Genomic DNA, 6057 nt, shown 5'->3' with positions numbered 1-6057 from the left:
TCACAGGATTCCTTTCAGAAGTGTACATGAATTGGTTATTTGCAACCATTTCAATGAGTTCCTGAGCTTCTACAGGCGTCTTCTTCAGATGAAGAGATCCTCCAGCAGAGCTGTCCAATGACATCTTGGACAGTTCAGATAGACCATCATAGAAAATACCTATGATGCTCCATTCTGAAAGCATGTCAGAAGGACACCTTCTGATCAATTGGTTGTATCTTTCCCAGGCTTCATAGAGGGATTCACCTTCCTTCTGTCTGAAGGTTTGGACTTCCACTCTACGCTTGCTCAATTTTTGATGTGGAAAGAACTTTGCCAAGAAGGCATTGACTAGCTTTTTCCAAGAGTTCAGGCTTTCTTTAGGTTGTGAATCCAACCATGTTCTAGCTTTGTCTCTTACAGCAAAAGGGAAGAGCATAAGTCTGTAGACTTCAGGGTCAACCCCATTGGTCTTGACAGTGTCACAGATTTGTAAGAATTCAGCTAAGAACTGATGAGGATCTTCCAATAGAAGTCCATGAAACTTGCAATTCTGTTGCATTAGAGAAACTAATTGAGGCTTAAGCTCAAAGTTGTTTGCTCCAATGGCAGGGATTGAGATGCTTCTCCCATAGAAGTCAGGAGTAGGTGCAGTAAAGTCACCAAGCACCTTCCTTGCATTGTTGACATTGTTGTTTTCGGCTGCCATGGCTTCTTCTTGTTTGAAAAGCTCTGTTAGGTCCTCTATAGAGAGTTGTACTTTAGCTTCTCTTAGCTTTCGCTTCAAGGTACTTTCAGGTTCAGGATCAGCCTCAACAAGAATATTTTTGTCCTTGTCTTGCTCATATGAAAGAGAAGAGAACAAGAAAGTATGGAATCCTCTATGTTACAGTATAGAGATTCCTTGAAGTGTTAGAGGAAAAGAAGAATAGAAGGAGAAGGTAGAAAGAGAAAAATTTGAACTTATCAAGAGGGATAGAGTTCGAATTGTTGATAGTGGAGGAGTGTTAGTCCTTAAATAGAAGGATGTGAGAAGAGGGGAAGAATTTTCGAAATTAAAGTAAAAGATTTTGAAATAATTAAAAGAATTTTTGAAAATTTGGTAATTGATTTTCGAAAACTAAGGTTTGGAAAGAAATCAAGTGATTTTTGAAAAAGATTTTGAAATTAGAAATCAAAAAGATATGATTGAAACTTAATTTTGAAAAAGATGTGATTGAAAAGATATGATTGAGAAGATATGATTGAGAATCGAATTTAAAAGAAAAAAGTTTTAAAATTAAAGTTGATTACTTGACTAACAAGAAATTTAAAAGATATGATTCTAGAATTTAAAATTTGATCCTTTCTTAATAGGCAAGTAACAACTTGAAAATTTTGAATTAAATCACTAATTGTAACAAGAATTTTTGAAAATAATAATAATTAAAAAAATGGAAAGAAATTGATTTTGAAAAGATATGATTTGAAAAAAATTTGAATTAAAAACAAAATCTTCCTTTTAGTGTCCTTCTGGCGTTAAACGCCCAGCCAGGTACCCTGGCTGGCGTTTAAACGCCAGTTTTTCTTCTTCACTGGGCATTTTGAACGCCCTGCTTTTTCTGTTTAATTCCTCTGCTGAATGTTCTGAATCTTCAATTCTCTGTATTATTGACTTGAAAAGACACAATTTTGAAAATATTTTTGAATTTTTAATGATGAGAAACAATAAAAATGCAACTAAGATCAAATAAACAATGCATGCAAGACACCAAACTTAAAAATTAGACACTAGACTCAAACAAGAGACATAAAAATATTTTTGATTTTTATGATTTTATAAAAATTTTTTGTGATTTTTTTTGAAAATTGAGTGGAGATGAAAATAAAGGGGTTCAAAATTTTTAACAAGAATTCCAGGAATCATTGCAATGTTAGTCTAAGACTCCGGTCCAGGAATTAGACATGGCATACTAGCCAGCCAAGCTTTCAGTGGAAGCTCCAGTCCAAAACACTAGACATGGCCAATGGCCAGCCAAGCTTTAGCAGATCATTACTTTCAATAGCAAGATTGATAGAAATCATCAAGCTCTTGTGATGATAAGTTGAAACCTCGGTCCAAAAGATTAGACATGGCTTCAGAGCCAGCCAGACTTCAACAAATCATCATGAAACTCTAGAATTCATTCTTAAAAACTCTAAAGAACATAATAGAAATTTTTTTTATTTTTGAAATTCTTTTTCGAAAACAAGAAGCAAAAAGCTTAAACATAAAATAAAATTACCTAATCTAAGCAACAAGATGAACCGTCAGTTGACCAAACTTGAACAATCCCTAGCAACGGCGCCAAAAACTTGGTGCACGAAATTGTGATCATCAAAAACGGCGCCAAAGACTTGGAGCTCTCAAACGTGAATCACACTTTGTCACAATTCCACACAACTAACCAGCAAGTGCACTGGGTCGTCCAAGTAATACCTTACGTGAGTAAGGGTCGATCCCACGGAGACTGTCGGCTTGAAGCAAGCTATGGTCATCTTGTAAATCTCAGTCAGGCAGATTCAAATGGTTATGGAGGATTGATAATTAAAGATAAATAAAACATAAAATAAAGATAGAGATAGAGATACTTATGTAATTCATTGGTAGGAATTTCAGATAAGCGTATGAAGATGCTTTGTTCTTCCTGAACCTCTGCTTTCCTATTGCCTTCTTCCAATTATTCATACTCCTTTCCATGGTAAGCTTTATGTTGGGCATCACCGTTGTTAATGGCTACTTCCCGTCCTCTCAGTGAAAATGTTCTACGCACGCTGTCACCGCACGGCTAATCATCTGTCGGTTCTCGATCATGTTGGAATAGGATCCATTGATCCTTTTGTGTCTGTCACACGCCCAACACTCGCGAGTTTGAAGCTCGTCACAGTCATCCCTTCCCAGATCCTACTCAGAATACCACAGACAAGGTTTAGACATTTCGGATCTCAGGAATGGCCGCCAATAATTTTAGCCTATACCACGAAGGTTCTAATCTTAGATTAGAAACCCAAGAGATACACATTCAAGCTTGTTTGCATGTAGAACGGAAGTGGTTGTCAGTCACGCGTTCATAGGTGAGAATGGTGATGAGTGTCACATAATCATCACATTCATCATGTTCTTGGGTGCGAATAAATATCTTGGAGAAGAAATAGACTTGAGTTGAATAGAAAAACAATAGTACTTTGCATTAATTCATGAAGAACAGCAGAGCTCCACACCTTAATCTATGGTGTGTAGAAACTCCACTGTTAAAAATACATAAGAACAAGGTCTAGGCATGGCCATGAGGCAAGCCTCCAAAAGCATCTAAGATAGCATAAGACTTATCAAAGATTGATAATACAATAGTAAAAGGTCCTATTTATAGAGAACTAGTAGCCTAGGGTTTACAGAAATAAATAATTACTGCAGAAATCTTCTTCCGGGCCCACTTGGTGTGTGCTTGGGCTGAGCATTTAAACTTCCATGTGTAGAGACTTTTCTTGGAGTTAAACGCCAGCTTTTGTGCCAGTTTGGGCATTTAACTCCAGCTTTTGTGCCAGTTCTGGCGTTTTGACGCCAGAATTCCTATGCTGAATTGCAACGCCAGTTTGGGCCATCAAATCTTGAGCAAAGTATGAACTATTATATATTGCTGGAAAACCCAGGATGTCTACTTTCCAACGCAATTGAGAGCGCGCCAATTGGGCTTCTATAGCTCCAGAAAATCTACTTCGAGTGCAGTCCTTTTTCAGCCTCTGAATCAGATTTTTGCTCAGGTCCCTCAATTTCAGCCAGAAAATACCTGAAATCACAGAAAAACACACAAACTCATAGTAAAGTCCAGAATTATGCTTTTTATTTAAAAACTAATAAAAACATAATAAAAACTAACTAAAATATACTAAAAACATACTAAAAACAATACCAAAAAGTGTATAAATTATCCGCTCATCACTTTTGATGTAGGGCTTTGACTTTGTATCTCGCTTTTGCTCTTTGAAAAACTTTGTTTCTTTCTGTGAAAAGATTGTCTCTTTTTGTGTCTTGATCCACGACTTGTGATTTTTCCTTGTTGCTTGCTTTTTTTGCGAAGAATATTCGCCTTCTGGTGACCTTGTTTAGGGTTCTCGTTTTAGGGTTTTCGTTTCTAGCTTAACAATCTTTTGATGATGAACTGTCAGTAGGAGAAGTTGTGACTTTTGATGCTTTTTGTCGGTGATGATGATTTTTGCTTCGTGGAGTGTCGATTCTTGTTTGCAAGATGTTTAGGGCGTATGTTGTCGATTTCCTTTTTCCTGGTTCTTTCCTTGTTATTGCCTCCAAAGGGTGCCCCTAGAATCTAGTGTGAATCCTGGGGTTTCCCTTTTATTGCTGCTTCTGATTCTTGGTGATTATATATTATCATCCGAGTTGTTTCCTTATCTGCTCGGGATGTTTGGTAGTAACCCCATTTTTCTTTTTCTTTCTGTAGGAATAGTTGACCCATGTCTCTTCGCAAGAACATTGTTGAAATGTCTACCAAGATCCCGGAAGGCATGTTTGACTGGCTGGACTCTATTGTGTTGATGTGTGTCACAGTTGCTGATTCTGAGTATTGTGTGCGACTTAGGAGGCAGCATAGGATTTGTAGCGATAGGGATCAAGAGATGAATTATGAATTAGTGTCACCCGATCATGAGGAAAGAGTTAGTTTTTCCTCTTTGGTTCAAGGGGAACGTCCCTTCTTCTATGCTTACGACTATTTCTTTAGTAAATTGAATATTACCATTCCTTTTACCCCCTTTGAGACAGAGTTATTGTGGTCTTGCAATGTAGCTCCTTCCCAGCTTCACCCGAACTCTTGGGGCTTCATTAAAATCTTCCAGTTGTTATGTCAAGAACTAGATATCCGACCTACCCAGACTCTTTTCCTCTATCTTTTTGTATTGACGAAGCCAGGGGTAGTAAAGAAAAAAGCCTCTTGGGTTTCTTTCCGATCTGCTCAGGGCAAGAAGGTTTTCTCCATGTATGACGAGTCCTTTAGGGACTTTAAAAACTATTATTTCAAGGTCCGAGCTGTTGAGGGAGCGCGACCCTTCTTTTTGGATGAGAATGATGAGCCTTCCTTCCCTTTGTTTTGGTAGAAGAACGTAGTAGTATCCAGGTATTCCTGGGAAAGTTTGGATGAGGTCGAGCATGCCTTTGTACATGTGTTAGAGGAAATTTGGGGAGAGCCTCCCCATCTTGATACAAAGAAATTTTTGGGAGATCCTTCCCTTCTCCAGACTGAATTGGGTAGTCGCCGACTTTATTTGTAGCTTTTGCTTGTTTGTTTGTCAATATATCCCTTTCTTAATTGTAACTTTATTTTGCTTGTCTACCTATTTCAGAAATGGTGAAGTTTGTAGATTCCATGAAGGCTTATCGTCGGGCTAAGAAGGCGACAGCTGCCTCCAACATCTCGGCCAATACTGCTGTTCTGAGGGTTACCTGAAACTGTAGGTCGATTGATGAGTCCAATTTACACCCCCATTCAAAAAATATGGTGAATCATTCTTTTGGCAAGCGCACCAAAATTATCATCAAGTAATAACCCACAGTGGAGTGGGATCGTATCTACAGAGATTGGCAAATTCAAGCAGTTTTAATCGATTGATGAATTAGTCAAGCAGAGCAAGTAGATTGTGAATTGTATAATTATAAATGACGGAAATGTAAATGGCTAGAATATAAAGGAAAGCAATAAAGTGCAGAAATAGAAATGGCAGAATGTAAAGTGCAGAATCATAAATGACTTGAATGTAAATGGGAGTGGGGAATTGCTGAATGTAAAATTAAGCTATAAAGAAAGGGATAGGTAAGAATGAGGAAATTCATTGAGATCAGGAGATGTTGTCTCTTTGGATCAATTCTAGCTTATATCCTCTTCAATCATGCAATTCATTGACCTCTTGGCAATCATGATTGATTGAGCCCTAATCCCTTGGTGACTCAATCTCTCAAATCTTGATCAATAGCCAATTTCTTGGTCTAATTGCTCATGAAGAGAGATATGCTTGGTCCCTGATTATACCACACACCATCATAGGTCCAAG

This window comes from Arachis ipaensis, chromosome B2 (assembly GCF_059453495.1).
Source record: "Arachis ipaensis isolate K30076 ecotype BB chromosome B2, ASM5945349v1, whole genome shotgun sequence".
In the NCBI taxonomy this organism is placed as follows: domain Eukaryota; kingdom Viridiplantae; phylum Streptophyta; class Magnoliopsida; order Fabales; family Fabaceae; genus Arachis; species Arachis ipaensis.
The sequence above is the reverse complement of the archived record's forward strand: the minus strand, read 5'-3'. Positions refer to the sequence as shown.